Below are 15,210 nucleotides of genomic sequence, written 5' to 3' on the forward strand. Positions count from 1 at the left end.
CCCATTGGATAGCCGCGCCTGCCTCCCTTTAAATATGGCCGCGCCGCTTGCCTGGGGGCGGGCCCGCTCTCCGCGCCTGCGCAGCACGCGCCGTGAGCCCGGGCGGGCTTCCCCCGGCTCTCCGCCCCCTCCTCGGCCAACTCCCGGCGGGCCCCGCGCGGGGTGGGAGCACGAGACCTGGCGGGCAGGCTCGGGGGGAGGGGTGGGAATCGGGAGGGGCGGAGCGCGCGTGCGCAGGCAGGGGGCGGGGCCATGCTGGAGGGGCGGGGCCGGGGGGCGGAGCGCGGCGACGAAGCCCTGGGCGCCAGTTCCTGAGAGCAGTCTCCAGAGCTCCTTAGCGTCTCTGCCGAAGAGACCAGAAGCGCTTCCCCTGTCCTGGGCTGGAAGGCCGCCCGGCCGGGGTGCGCCCCGTCCCTCCCGTTCTAAAGCACCGGCGGGCCGGAGTCCCTGCCCGGGGGGGGGGGGGGCGGGCGGAGGCGAGAGCTGCGGGTTTCTGCCCGCGACGTGGAGGCGGGGTGCGGGGCCGAGGTCCCTAACCGTGACGTGGAGGCAGGGGCCAGGTTTCCCTGTCCAGCGAGGTGAAGGCGGGGTTCAGGGTCCCTGCCCGGGAGGCGAAGGCGAGGTTTGGGTCCCTGCCTACGAGTGGAGGCGGGGAGACGGGAGTCCCTGTCTCGGAAGGTGAAGGCGGAGTTCAGGGTGTCTGTCCCGCGGGGTGAAGGGGGGGTTCGGGGTCCCTGCCTGCGTCGTGGAGGCGGGGGCTCGGGAGTCCCTGCCCAGGGAGTTGAAGGCGGGGTTCGGGGTCCCTGCCTGCGACGTGGAGGCGGGGGCTCGGGAGTCCCTGCTCGGGGAGTTGAAGGCGGGGTTCGGGGTCCCTGCCCCAGACGCGGAGGCGGGGGCTGCCCTCTGGGCGCAGTGGCAGCTGCGGGTAACGAGCGCTTCCGGCGCGTCAGCCGCTAAATATAAAGTGCTGAGCGCATCTTCTCTTTTAATCCCTCCCCTCCCCCAAACCTGCGGTAGCTTCGTGTCCCTTAAAATAAATCCCAGCCCGCTACCAGCGCCTCAAAGCCCCGCCTGGCTTGGCCTGGCCCGCCCGGCTCCAGCCCGGAGGCCTCCTGGCCGTCCTCGGTGAGAGGCGGAGAGGGGGGCTCCGACTGTCCCTGCGCGGTCAGCCACTAAGAGCGCGCACGTGTGCGCTGGCTTTTTGTCCGTCTCTCCCTCCGGCCCGGCCCATCAGATCAGGGATTAGTGCTGGGCCCTGGAAGAAACTTGGTGCATGGTGACCAGCATTTTATAAAAATGAAACAGAATAAAACGGAAAATATCAGGGCATCCCACATAGAATATTGTTTTGTGTTGAGGCCATTTACATGTGTGAATATTTACGTGGGTACTGGGTCAAACGTGGGATGTGTTTCTTACCAGAGTGCCAAACAAACGAATGAAAGCCACTGCAGAGAACAACTTGAGCCACCCCACAGACCAGGCGTTCTGACTCCCCTGGTCTTACAGAGGAGGACTGAGATCCAGCACAGGACAGAGGAGCTGCTGGCAGGACAGGTGCCTGCCCGTCACAGAACACTCTGGTCCCACTGGCACTCAGCCATGGCCAGTACCAGAATTTGAGAAAAGGGAGCGGAAGAGATGGAAAAGTCTTCAAAGTGTATCTGCCAAGAGCTACCTGTACATTTTAGACCTGGTTCTTGACTCGTGGAAAATTGCAGTGGTGAGGAGAGCAAGGACAGGACGGCCATGGAATAAGTGTAGCCCCACTGAGAGAGATCCCTGGGGATCCGGGCCTCCTGCTCCTGGGACAGAGGTAGGGCTCTCCCTCACTGTGGCACAGCCTTTCCCTGGGAGCCCACCTGTCTGGAGTAGCTGTCGTCCCCTGTCCCCTGATCATCTCTGCAACCATCTGGCCTGGTTGTCCCCCCGTCCGGCCGCAGCCCTCCTTCCCTCCACTTTCCAGCTCTAGAACATGACTTGCCCAATGTTACAGATTCTGTGCCTCCCAGATCCTGGTTTCTGGGCCACAGGCCTGTGTGTTGGAGGTGGGGAAGGACTCTTCACTAACAGGAGTTGGTTCTGTCTTGGAAAAGAGAGTTAGACCCGAAGCCTCAGGACCAGGGTGTGGTGTCATTCCTGGAGACCTCCAAGAGCCTGCTAGGCTTCTTGGTGTGCAGCTAGGTGGTTCCCTGAGGACATTAGCCACGGGGCAAATGCCCAGGCAGGGCAGAGGCTAAAAATATATGGGGCACACAGGCCCAGGAATGCCAGTCCTACCACCCATTCCTTGGTGTCCTGCCCAGAGCGGAGGGTACTTTGCAGAAGGTTTGAGAAAGGGAACGGTTGTGGCAGTACCTAAACTTGACTCTGGAGGTCATCGGCGTGGTCTGTGTCCCAAGCTGGGGCACACCCATCCAGCACGTCCACCCTAGACAGCTCTTCACGGAGCCTATCTATCGCCAAGCCTTAGACTGCTGGGGTGGGGATGGGGGGTGGGTGGACGGAGAGACTGCTGAGGAGCTGGGAAACCCTGAGCATTTCGGACTCCCTCTCAGTTTCTCTGTTTGTCCAACAGAGATTATAGCTATGCTGCCCATCTCGTCAGTGCTGGTGAGGAGCCTGGAAGACCGTGCCCGTGGGGGCCTTGGCAGGGGCCAGGAGCCCACCGCCTGGGCCCACCCAGTGGGAAGCTGGCTGTGCCGAGGACCACCCACTGCAAACATGAGCCGCTTACCTAAGCACCTGCTGTGTGTATGGAGAAGAGTGAAGCAGGCCCTCATGAGGACAGGTGTGAATATGTGGACGTGGGACGCCTCCCGGGTCCCATCACAGGCTGGCAGCGTCACACGGCCAGCGTCCTGCAAGAGGAGGGCACGTTGCCACAGCATATCACTGTGACTCTGATGTCCCCCTGAGGAAGTATGGGCCACGTGACCGTGGGTATGCTAGGTATCACTGCTTGCTAGGAGCAAAACGTAACAGGTGAGTTGATTCAAAGACACGTCAGTGATGGGTGATCTACACAGCAAGTCAAGTCAGTGGCCTGAAGCGTGGGAGCATGCCAGCGGGGCAGGACCTCACCCGTCTCCCGAGGCTGGCACAAGGGATGCGGGTGCTCGCCTCTGGGGAAGCCTTGGCCCAGCTGCAGGTAGCGCCGCCCGGAGGCAGCCGAGAGTACAGGCGGGCTGGGCGCGGAGATCAGGGCTGGCTTTGAAGGTGCCACCTACTAGGCCTTCCCAGCAGGGAAAGGGGCTGGAGGCCCGGGGTGTTGGGGGTGTTCGGTGACCGGAGGAGCCGGGAGGGAAAAGACTGGAAGGGGATCTTGTTGTTCTTCCGGAGCCAAGAATTCTGAGGTCTGACCTGCTCTCTGTGAATCCTGTTGAAATCCCTTTCCTCCTGCCCAGGGCCCTACAGGGCTGTTTTCCTTAGAGACACGAGGAGCACCAGTAGGTGAGGGCCTGAGGTTCGTGCATCTTGTTCCCCCTCTCCCCTCCCCTCCCCCTGCCCTCTCCCCTCCCCTCCCTCTCCACCCTTTCCCAGTTAAGCACTCTGGTGTGAGGGAGCTAGGGAGTGAGAAGTCCAAGAAAGACATGAGGGCCCCGACCCCAGCAAGCCACAGCCACCTTTCCCGGCTGCCCGCTGGGCAGAGGGCTGAACAGAGTTGGCTCCCCGAGGGGAGCTGCCCCTCAGAAGTTCAGAGGGAAACGCTTCGAGATTCTGGAAATAGGAGAGGGCACCAGAGGAGGCCCGAGGGGCTTCTCTCCTGATGGCGGTCAACTCCGCTGCTGCTCCCCAAAGCTTGAAGAGTGGGGACAGTGTGGGGGGACATGTTCCTGGGCCTCACTGCTGGAACCCGGCCCCGGGCCTCCTGGCTGTGGGCTCGCTCTCCCAGCGTCCGAGAGGTCTAGACCCCACCTCAGAGAGACGAGCACTGAATGTGCAAGGAGCTGCTCACGCGGGGCCAGCGCACAGAAGAACCCAGTCGTGCCCCGTCCCGGATCCCTGCCTGCGGGGCCCTGGCGGTGAGGGTGACAGCCTGGGTGGGGTACGGGCGGCCTCAGGACCGCCGCCGGAGCCATCCTCAGCCACAGGGCTCTGCCACCTCTTCCCTCTGCCTGGGGCGCCTCTCGGCCTTTCCAGGGAAGAAGAGACATCCAGGCCGAGAGGGGCCCGGAGGGACAGCCTCCCGGCAGGTGAGGGGGTGGTTGGGGGTGGCCTGCTGAGGAGAGAGCTGGACAGCAAAGTGGCAGATGGCCTGGGGGTGGCTCCTGGTTCCCCCTTCCCTGCTAGTTGGTGGGGGCCCCTGATGGTGCCACCCTGCCCCCCACCAGCCTGAGAGCCCTTGCACAGCCGGCCTGGCTCGAGGGGAGCGTGCCATTGTTGTCTGTCGGGCTCAGCTTACAGGGGCCGTGAGAGCGGCCAGCACAGCGAGTCTGTCCGGGCTGCCTGCCGGCCACCTGGACCTTGTCCCCTGACAGTTCCCGAGGGAAGAGGGAAAGGACGGCCAGGTGACCAAGGCCACAGCTGAGGGTGAGGAGAGGGGATGTGACGAGCAGGGAAGGGGAGTGTATGGCCCCGTGCCCCTAAAAGATGGCTCTGAGGACCCAGCGACGGTGCGTCTGCTCACCAGCAGTTGTGCCCCAGAACGCTTTCGCAGTGAAACCGGAAACCCCCGGGCCCGCTGGCAGCAGATTGGACCTTTGATGGCAGCGTGTGCCCTGCTGGAAGATTCTGGGGCACTGAGTGTGAGTGGAACTGGGCTGCAGGGACAGGGCGGCAAGAGAAAGAGACGGAAAATGATGGCCTGACCCCCTGCACGTAGGCTCCCAGGGAAGCACACCCGCGCTGTTACGGTGGCGGTCACTAGGGGCCTAAGGGCTCGAAGGAGCCCGCATGGCTTTGGGAGCCGGCCACGCATGGGTACTGGTTACACAGGTGCATTACATTTGTGGATATCCGTGGAGCTGAACACACGTGACCTGAGCACTTCTGTGCGCATGTCTATCACACTTGGAAAGAAAGTAAACGGAGAGCCTTGTTCCAGGGCAACCCACTATGCTTTTACTAAGTGCCCACAACGGCCAGTGTTTACTGAGCTGCCCTGTGCCGGCACCGGTGCCCGCCCGGTCGTGTGTTCCCCTCCCCTGACCCGGTCCCGGGCCTTGGAGGTGTGACACCGCACCTTCAGAGGGGAGGCGGCCAGCCAGGTGCTCGGCCAGAGGCACACGACCAGCAGATAGCAGGGCCGGGATTCCCTTTGGAGCGTCAGGCTGCTGGCCTACGCGCCGTGCCCCACAGCCCTCAGCCCTGGGGGCCAGGGACCAGAAGTGACTTTTGTGCTCAAGGAGCTCACCCTTCAAAGGTGTCCCGGATGGGGGCTGCCCTGAGGCTGGAGCTGGGCATTTGGGGAAGCAGTTACTTCTTCGAGGCTCTGTCCTCACCACACATCCTCGGCAGTTGCCATGGAAACCCACAGGCTTACCCGGAGCGTCCTAGGATGCCTGCTCCAAGTCGACTCCAAGGCTGGGCCCTGTGTGCTGGTGGGGCAGAACTGCAGCCCCAAGAACGAAGTAAAGAGGGAGTGGGAGAGACCGCCCAGGCTCCCAAAGCCTGGATTCCGCTGACAGCGCTCCGTAAGCCAGCCTGGGTGCCCCTTGTACACTTACTAAGACATTCTCACGGCCCAGTAAAAGGCTGCAGCGTGCAGATGAGCCAGGCACACGGGTATTTTCACTGCGTTAAGGTCTGGGGTGTTACCCCAATAAACCTTCCCTTCTGCTGCTGCCTTAAACATCCTGAACGCAAAGGCTGGATTCATGCACCGGGTGGAAAGAAATAATGTGCATGAGGAGCCTGTAGGTGCCCAGGTGGACACAAGGCAGCACGTGGGCCGGGCTGGGAAGGGGGCTTGTACCCCAGGAAGATGGCTCCTCAGTACAAGACCGCTTCCAGCTTTTCCAGTGGGTACCAGCGGCTACACAGAGGACGGTGCCCGAAACCACAGCCCGTGGCCCATCTGGTTCCTACAGGCCATCACAGACCTACGTGAATACATACTTGCCTTTCTCAAGCTCTGGGCCAGGAGAGCCACGTTTGCCTTGGGAGTCTTGCTGGGTTTGGGGGCAGAGTGTTTTCACAGACAGCATTCAGCATGAAGTGCGGGACCTCAGGATGATCACTCCAGAGTCTGGTGTCTCCACCATGGGCTGGACTGGAATTCATGCCTTATTCACTTCCTTATTTGTTTAAAAGTTTTATGGACGGGCATCTGGGTAGCTCAGTGGTTGAGCGTCCATTTTGGCTCAGGTCATGATCTCACGGTTCGTGAGTTCAAGCCCCACATTGGGCTCGCTGCTGTCAGCACAGAGCGTGCTTGGGATCTTCTGTCCCTCTCTCTCTCTCTGCTTCTCCCCTGCGTGTGCATGCACGTGTGCTCACTCGCTGACTCTCAAAATAAATCAACAAAAAAAAAATGAAACAAAATAAAAATTTTGAAATATTACATATCATAATATTCACCCATTTACAGCATACGTTTTAGGGGCGCTTGGGTGGCTCAGTCGGTTAAGAGTCTGACTTAGGCTCAGGTCATGATCTCACAGTTTGTGAATTCTAGTCCCACGTTGGATTCTGTGCTGACAGCTCAGAGCCTGGCACCTGCTTTGGATTGTGTCTTTCTCTCTACCCTCCCCCACTTGTTCTCTCTTTCTCTCTCTCTCAAAAATAAACATAAAAAAATTTTTTTTTTTTTAACGTACAGTTTAGGGACATGAGGGTGGCTCAGTCAGTTAAGCATCCAACTTCAACCTGGGTTGTGATCTCACAGTCCATGGATTTGAGCCCCATGTCTGGCTCTGTGCTGACAGCTTGGAGCCTGGAGCCTGCTTCGGATTCTGTGTCTCCCTCCCTCTGCCCCTCCCCCACTCATGCTCTGTTTGTCTCTCTCTCAAAAATAAACATTAAGAAAATTCAAAGCGTACAGTTTAGTGGGGTTTAGCATAGCACCAGAGGCGTAAAGCCACCTCCAGTGAATTCCTGGATCACTTCATCCGAAACCTCTAGCCACTAGTAATCACTACGCTCCACTCTCCCTGAGACTTAGGCAATTACTGTGGGTTTGCCTGTTCTAGAAATTTCACTGCAATGAGATTCTATACTATGTGGTCCTTTTTTTTGTTTTGTTTTTGGCTTTTATTTCAGAGAGAGAGAGAGAGCATCCGCACACGCATGAGTGGGGGAGGGGAGAAAGACTATAAAGCAGGCTCCATGTTCAGCACAGACCCCAATGCAGGGCTCGATCCCACAACCCTAGGATCACGACCTGAGCCAAAATCAAGAGTTGGACTCTCAACCGACTGAGCCAACCAGGTGCCCCTACACTACGTGGTCTTATGTGACGGCTTCTTTCACCTGGCATCCTTTATACACGTTTTCAAGGCTTCTCCACATTGCAGTGTTGATTGGTGCTTCCTTGTTATGGCTGAGTCACATTCCACCGTACGAAGTTGCTTGTGTTTTCTCAGGTTTCTAATTTTCAGCTACCACGAATAACACAGCTATGAACATTTGTGTGCAAGTTTTTGTGAGGACTTATGTTTTTATCTCTCCCAGGTATATACCTAGGAGTAGAATTGCCTGGGCACGTCATCATTCCATATTTAACATTGTGAGAAACGGCCAGACTGTTTTCCAAAGTGGCCGTACCACTCTATATTCCCACAGGAGCATGTGAGGTCAACCGGCCCCGGCCCGATGTTATCTGGGGACAGGGTGTCCGCGTGTCAGTGGTGCTGCTGCTCCATCCGGGAATGAGACTCATTTCCCTGCTTGGGCGAGTGCCTCGGCACCAAGTGTCCACTCCCTGCCAGCATTTGCCCGAGGGGCAGACTTCTGTGCTCAGATGAGCAGGGCAGGTAGAACTTTCTTCAAAGCTTGGCATTGGGAGGGGACTGGCCACCCCTGGGAGAAGCCTCTTAGCCTGGCTGGTCACGCAGCACAGTGGACACCGGCATGCAGCCCAGAGACCCTGATCTCCAGTTCCAGGTCTTCAAGCCTGTTGTTCCCAGCCCCATCCTGATGCACGCAGACCACGTGTTTTCATTTCTCAGAAAAATAAGGCCCACACGGTAAATAGTTTGCAGCGAGTGCTCGAAGGAGAAACCATAGCAGCTGAGATTTGTAATTGTTGAGCGTGTTCCGGGCATCGTGCTAAGCAGCCTGACAGGCACAGCAACGCTCCAGAGTGGTCTCACAAACAGGAGACTGAGGACAAGGACAGGTGGGGAGCGTGCCCACCGTCCGAGCAGAGCCCGAGTGTACACCCGGGCTGGGAAAGCCACGGTCTCCAGTGTGCCGTTACACATCCACCCCACACGTTTGCTGAGTGAATAGGTGAGCTGTCCCGGCTGCCCTGCCTGTCATCACACAAAGTCCAAGCGAGAGGGTCCCAGGCTGGCTTCTCCGGCAAGCAGGTGCCGAGACGAGGGATGGTATGGATTATTGGGAGTAACACCCATGGGGGAGGTCGGGGAAGTCAGGCTGGGCTGGGAGCTGTCAGCCACTCTGCAGGCCTGGCCAAGTCTCTGCCCACCCAGCAGGAGCTGCTGCTGAGGAGAGAGAGTCTGGGGGAGGAGCCCCACACTGGGCAGAAATGGCCAGGCCCTGGTGCCACTGCCTCCCACCATCTCTGCTGGGCTCAACAAAGGCGAGTCAGAGCCTCAGGCCACAGGTGCTCAGCCTCTCACAGTTGGACTGCAAGTCCCTTTAGGAAAGGAGATCTGGGTGGCCGCAGTTCCCTCCTTGTGCCCACAGGTGCCGTCCCCTTGCACGTGGCCGTTCCTCCAGGGCTGCCCCAGCCTCTCTTCCTGGAGGGAGGTCTCATAGAGGAGGTAGGCAAACCAGCCTAGTTGGTACATCTGGTCTCGGGGCTCAGCTGGTGCTCACCCCCTCCCTCCTCCGCTGTCCAGCCTTCCCGGCCAGGCCAGCCTCACCCCACCTCTGCTATCACCTCTGCAGGTCTTGGGGGCCTACCTGGGGCTGTGACCCACATCCTCATTCCCGAGGGGCTTGAAATGCCAGGGAGGTCGGTCTTCCACTTGCGGTTTCCACTTCCTTGATGCTCTTCCTCTGGGCTTCCTATGGGCCAGCCCTCCCTTCTCTTTCTGATGTCATCCAATCAGACGGGCCATCTGCAGCCACCAGCCACTCCGTGAAAATGGCCAAGCAGCCCCCCCCCCCCCGCATCCCCTGCATCCCTCCCTACTTTACCCCCCACATCCTATCCCTATAGGTGCCCTTGGCTCTGCCCCCTAGGATGCCAGCCCTGTGAGGGCAGCCTTGGTCCCCAGTGCCTGCAGCAGGTGTGAGCACCTAGTCCAGATGTGCAGGGCAGACTGCTGCCAGGTGGGTGGAGAAGACAGGCCAAGGCCCTGGTCCCGCCCACTGCTGCCCTACTCTCCAGGCCCGGGGCTCGCACACTCACTGGTGGGGAGAGCTGTGTCGTGGCGGGCGGGGTTCGGACATCATGTTTCTTGGGGGGGAGGGACGGCCATCGCCCCAGGTGGTTTGTCAAAAGTTTAAAGTCAATTTTTATTTGACAGATAAATACATAGAAACTCAGGAAAATTAAGTGGCCTGTCAAGCACACTTGGCTTTAAGTGCCCGATGCAGTGCTGTCTCCAGAGCTTCCAGGCCTGCCGGTTTTCAAGAGGAGTTAGAAATCTAGATTTTTTTTAAATGTTTGTTTATTTTTGAGAGAGAGGGAGCATGCGAGCAGGGTCGGGGGTCAGAAAGAGGGGGAGAGAGAATCCCTCCCTCCAGCAGGGCTGGAACTCACAAACCGTGAGATCATGACCCGAGCTGAGATCAAGAGTCAGATGCTTCATTGACTGAGCCACCCAGGCGCCCCTAGAAATCTGGATTTCATGAGAAACCTGGTTTTATTTGTCAGCAACTCATGTAATTGTCCTATGACACTGTGCCCAGATTCTTCCTGAAGCGGCGGGGGGGGGGGGGGGGGGGGGGCGGAGCTAGCAGGTGCTCTTGGCCCCTTCACCACAACCCCCCAGCTTTCAGCTCTTGGGTCAGACACGGCTTTTCTTCCTTCTCTCGCAGACAGGCATTCAAGTGACATTTCTTGATGTTTCCAGAAGACTTCCCCCGCCCTCCCCACCTCTGGCCAGTGTTTCTACTGAGTAGTTGGAGGTACGTATGGTGGTAGCGGGAGATGAAGGACAGCAACAGTGAGAGCTCCTTCCAAAAGTGCCTTTCAGACAAATCCAAATGTAAGGGGGTGACTTCCGGTTCAACCTAGCTTAGCGGGCACACGTACCGCTATCCCCTCCCAGGACCCAGCAGGGACCACAGAGGGACGCTGTGGCACCTCCTCTCCCTCATCTGGAAGACAGGTGCCGCGGAGGCCCTGACAGTTGGACCAGGGAAAGCCACAGAGGCTCCAGCACGCCAGGGGGCTTTGAGGGTGGGGCGTGGAGGGGGGTTTAGAACAAGCACGAGCAGTTATGACCCCAGACCCAGGCTGCAGAGGCTGGCAGAAGACCGGAGGCGCCGGGTTCTCTCTCGGGGGTCAGGGCCAGGAGGCTCTGGGATCAGGGGGCCCAGACACAACCACACGCACCGGCCAGGGAGGAACAGGGAGATGAGTTCGCAGGCACATCTTGAGAGGCGACCTTGGCCCTGACTCTGCTAATTCCCAGAGTTCTGGCAGCCAGGCTTGCCTCCTGTGCAGGAGATGGGGGGATTCTGCAGAATTGGCCTGGCTTCCCGAGACTTCTGGCCGAGTGTCTGGACCCCGCTGCTTAACTTTAGTGGTCTACCCTCACCCCATCCAGCCACACTGCTCGTATTAGCACCTAGTACCTCTCATGAAGACCAGCAAACCTCCAGGATCACCAGCCCCTCGAGGTAAGAGCATCTAACACAAAAGACAGATTCCATACCTACCAAAATAAAGGAGCCCTAAGGAAACAGAAACAATAAGAGTAGCAAAAGATCATATAAAAAAGAAAAAAATCTCTAAGAGAAAATACCACACCCATGACCTAAGAACAAGATGTTATGAAAAAGGAACAGGCAGAGAATAAGTAAGAGCTCATTTGGGGGGCATCTGGGTGGCTCAGTCGGTTAAGTGTCCAGCTTTTGATTTCAGCTCAGGTTGTGATCTCAGGGTTTGTGAGATCGAGCCCTGAATTGGGCTCTGTGCTGACACCATGGAGCCTGCTTGGGATTCTCTCTCTCCCTCTCTGCCCTTTCCCTGCTTGTGCGTGTGTGCTCTCTTTCTCTCTCTCAAAATAAATAAATTTTTAGAAAGAGCTCTTTTTTTAATTAAAATATAAATAGCAAAAGTGAAAACTCAAAGATAAGTTTCCCACAAATTAGAAAAAAGCAAAATGAAAAAATACAAGAGAAAATATAAAATTAGACCACCGGTTTAGGCACAATCTAACATATAATTAGTGAATTAGGAGAACACAGAAGGGAGAGCTTCATCAAGGCAGTCATCCACCAGAAAATGTCCTAGAACAGGAGGACATGAGGCTCTAGGCCAAAGGAATGACAACCCACCCAGACAGGGTGTTGCAACATTTCTAGAACCAGGGCACATCAAACTGACTCTTAAATCTTCCAGAGAGCAGGCCAGGTCCCTGTGAAGAGCCCCGGATCTGACTGGCCCTGGATCTGGCAGCCATCACACGTGGGCCCAGGTGACAGCAGCACGGCCTTCGAAGTTCTGAAGAAGCTGCGTTTGGAATCCCAGAAGCTCTACGCAGTGAATCTTGAAAGAGGGCTGCATAGGGCCACCTGCAGGTGACAAGGGGCCCCACGCACCTGTCCCAGGAAGCTGCCGGAGGATGCACGAAGAGTGGGCAGGGGGCCCGTGGAGGGGTGCACGGAAGCCAAGCAGGGCTCGCTGACACCGGGAGAGCTGGGGCATGGGGTCCCCTTCCAGCACAGGGACATGCACCCCCGGGTGGCCAGTGGAGGAAATGGGGGGTGGAGGGCCCCGGAAAGGGGCAGAGCCCCCACACTCTTGTGTCAACTCCATAAGTAGACATTAGGAAATTGCCACGGGCAGGCCGCAGATGGGGGTCCTGCCGGGGTGGGAAGGAGGGAGAGGTGGGCTATGTTTCCTTAAGACCGACTTTGCTCCGATGCTAAGTCCGTCCTAAGAGAACTGGGAAGACGGCCTTCTGCCCGCACCCTGCCCCCATCCGGGAGAGGGGTCGGTGCGTCTGAGGGGAGGCAGTGCTGATGGGACACGCAGGGATGGGTGGGCTGTGCTGTCCAGACATGGCCAGGTGGTGAGAATGGGCCCTCCCGAGGCTGTCACAACCGGTGGCCCTGGACCCTCGGGTCACCACACCATCGATTCTTTCATTAACTGCTTGATTGATTAATCCCCTGGTCACTGATGCATTTGTGCCACCGACGTCCACTGGGGGCCTTCCACATGTGAGACCCTTGCTGGGTGCCAGGATGGAGCCAGGATCGACACCGGACAGCCACAGGCTGGCCGGAAGGTGGCCTTGGGGGCGGAAGCTGGGAAGCGGGCCAGTGTCCCCAGCAGGGTGTCAGGTCGGTGAGGAAGCCCAGAGAGGCCTTGCGGCAACCGTGCTTTTTGCTCAGGCTCCGAGAGATGCCCGTTGCTTCCCCTCCCCCGGGTGGCACGGGCGGGGACGCATGCCATGCCACCGCTGCCGGCGGGCCTGGGCCTAGCAGTGTCCTTGTTACTGGGATGTTCTCACCCTCCTGACAGGAGGGCGGATTGAGGGGCCTGCAGTCTGCCGGTCGGCCTGGGGGGCCCCGACTCCACACGCCGCTGGGACTGTGTGCCCCGAGGCACCTCGTCCTTGGCCGTGCCGCCCAGGACATTTGCACAGCCGTCCCGCACAGGCTCTGTGTCTCTTTTCACGTGTCCCTCCCGCTCTGTGGATCAGGCCAGGCTGGCTCCTCCCCACGCCCTGTCCTTGCACACAGAGTGAAGGGCACAGAGGTGACAAACTTGAGCCCCAGGCCGGCCCGAGGCCATGCAGCAGGAGGGGACAGAGGAGGGACCAAAGCCATTCTGGGTGACCATTACCTGCCTGGCCCTGTGTCTACACCACTAGCCAGTGGGACAGTGAGGAGACCAGCCCAGCACAGGTAATACCTAGTGCCCAGCTGCCCTGCCTTTGCAGGAGAACCCCTTGCTGGGCCCTCACCTTGCCATGCCTGAGTAGGCCTGCTCCCACGACACTGCCTCCTGGAAGCCCTCCTGGCTCCCTTCCAAAGCAACACTTCTGTATCACCCTGCTGACTGTCCTTGTGCTACTCTGGCTCTGACTCCCTGACTCACGGCCTTTCTGATTTCCTGTCACCCTCCCGTGCCGGCATGTGTCCCCGGAGCCCAGCACAGGACTGGCGCACGGTGGCGTCCGGGAGGCGTCGGCCAAGGAATCGAGGAACACGCTTCCCTCCCCACATCGTGGAAGGAGATGCCTGCGTGTGGAGTCCCTGCCCTGTGGAAGTCTGTCCCTGGAGCCATGTCTCTCCTCCCCCCACATCTGCTTGGGAGGCCCCTGGTGGCCCCTGCCGCAGGCCCCCAGGGCACGGGCTGCGCGCCTGTGTGCCAAAGTTCGCAGCTAGCTGCATTCCCGGGAGAAACGTGCGTTTCTGTCCCCGCTGTCTGGCAGGGAATGTTCGCGGCAGCTTTCTTCACTGTGGCCCTGCCACCTGAAGGGCGGGTACACAGGCGGCGGGTATCCAGCCAGTGGAGAACCGTCTGAGAGCTTGCCCGTGCACGCAGGCCTCACCTGCCCGGGGAAGGGTTCCCAACACAAAAGAGAAGTCTGGGGCTCCGTGAGCCTGACCCAGCGTCGCCCCGCGACCCTGGCGCTCCTCTCTGAGGGGGTGCCCAAGACAGGCGACAACCTGTGTCCGCCCACGAGTGCGCACAGCAGCACCGTTCCAGAGATCGAACAACCCAACATCCGCCAACCAACGGACGGGTCCACAAAACGCGGTCTCTCCACCGGCGGAGTGTCACTCGGTCTCAATAAGGAGCGAGGCATGGACACTGCCGCGTGGACGAGCCTTAAAAACACAGTGCAGAGTGAGAGAGGCCGGGCCCGGGAGGACACACGTCGTATGATCCCATTTGCAGGAAAATCCACAGGGACAGAAAGCGGCCTCGTGGTTGCCAGAGACTGGGGAGACAGTGGGGTAAGGACTGACTGTTTCCAAGTCTCCTTTGGAATGATGGAATGTTCCGGACTGAGAGGGGACAGCTGCACAACAGTGCCAATGTACTCACTGCCACTAAGTCGTATACTTCGACGTGGTTACGGTGGTGGATCTCATGTGGTGTGCGTTGTATCACAATACAAATCAACCCCTCACAAAAATAAAACATTGGGAGTGGAAGAGCGTGAACTCTGCCTAGTTCCACCGACCAAGTTTCTGCATGAGCTCCAGAAACAGCATATGGGTTCTCAGGGCAGGACCTTAATTTTGCAAACTGTTTCCGAGTTGAACAACCCCCTCTGGTAGACTGGGAATATCAAAACGCCTATTGGCATGGATTTGGGGAAAGGTTTTAACGTGTGAGAAGACAAGCCTTCCTCCCCTAAAGAAGAGGTCCACTGGCTTGTCCATGACTTCCAACCTCACACTTTGGACACATGCTACTCTCCTTGGCTTCCCGAGAGAAGGGCAAGTGACTCATCCCAACCATTCCCCCGCTTCAGGAATCCTGACGGAAAAGATCGGGAGTGTGGGCATCTCTTGTGTTAGAGCACAGAGTCGTAACCTCAGGGGATGGGCGACTCATCAGAATGCGGGTAACTGGGTCCCTCTGAAACCTGTGGGTACAACTCCGAGAGAGGCTGGGTGCACCTGCGTGCCTACCTGTGCGGGCACACACGGCACCTGAGTCTGTGTGTGTTTTTATTTGACTTCTTAGGTGCTTAATGTCTCATGTATATACAAGAATGTATACATCATGGTGTGCCTTTCATAATAAGGAAGCAGGAGCCCACGTGCCCACCTCCCAACCCAAGAAGTAGAGTTTAACCAGCACCTCCGAGCCCTAGAAACCTTCCTTAATGGTGTCCTTCAATGGAGAGACCATCGCTCAGTCCCCTTCCACTGCCGCCTTGCTTGGCTCCTGCCGTTGAGTCTGGGTGTCTTTGGTTTATGCTCTCCAGGGGTGGG

General features: G+C 58.3%; 1 long non-coding RNA gene across 1 annotated transcript; it reads left to right on the forward strand.

The window, feature by feature from the left end:
• Positions 1–7,282: 7,282 nt before the first annotated feature.
• On the forward strand, positions 7,283–11,035 carry LOC122467197. Its single transcript, XR_006292857.1, has 3 exons — positions 7,283–8,891; positions 10,117–10,206; positions 10,851–11,035. It is a non-coding gene; the product is annotated as an uncharacterized LOC122467197 (long non-coding RNA).
• Positions 11,036–15,210: the final 4,175 nt, after the last annotated feature.

Source organism: Prionailurus bengalensis, chromosome A3, assembly GCF_016509475.1.
Source record: "Prionailurus bengalensis isolate Pbe53 chromosome A3, Fcat_Pben_1.1_paternal_pri, whole genome shotgun sequence".
NCBI lineage: Eukaryota > Metazoa > Chordata > Mammalia > Carnivora > Felidae > Prionailurus > Prionailurus bengalensis.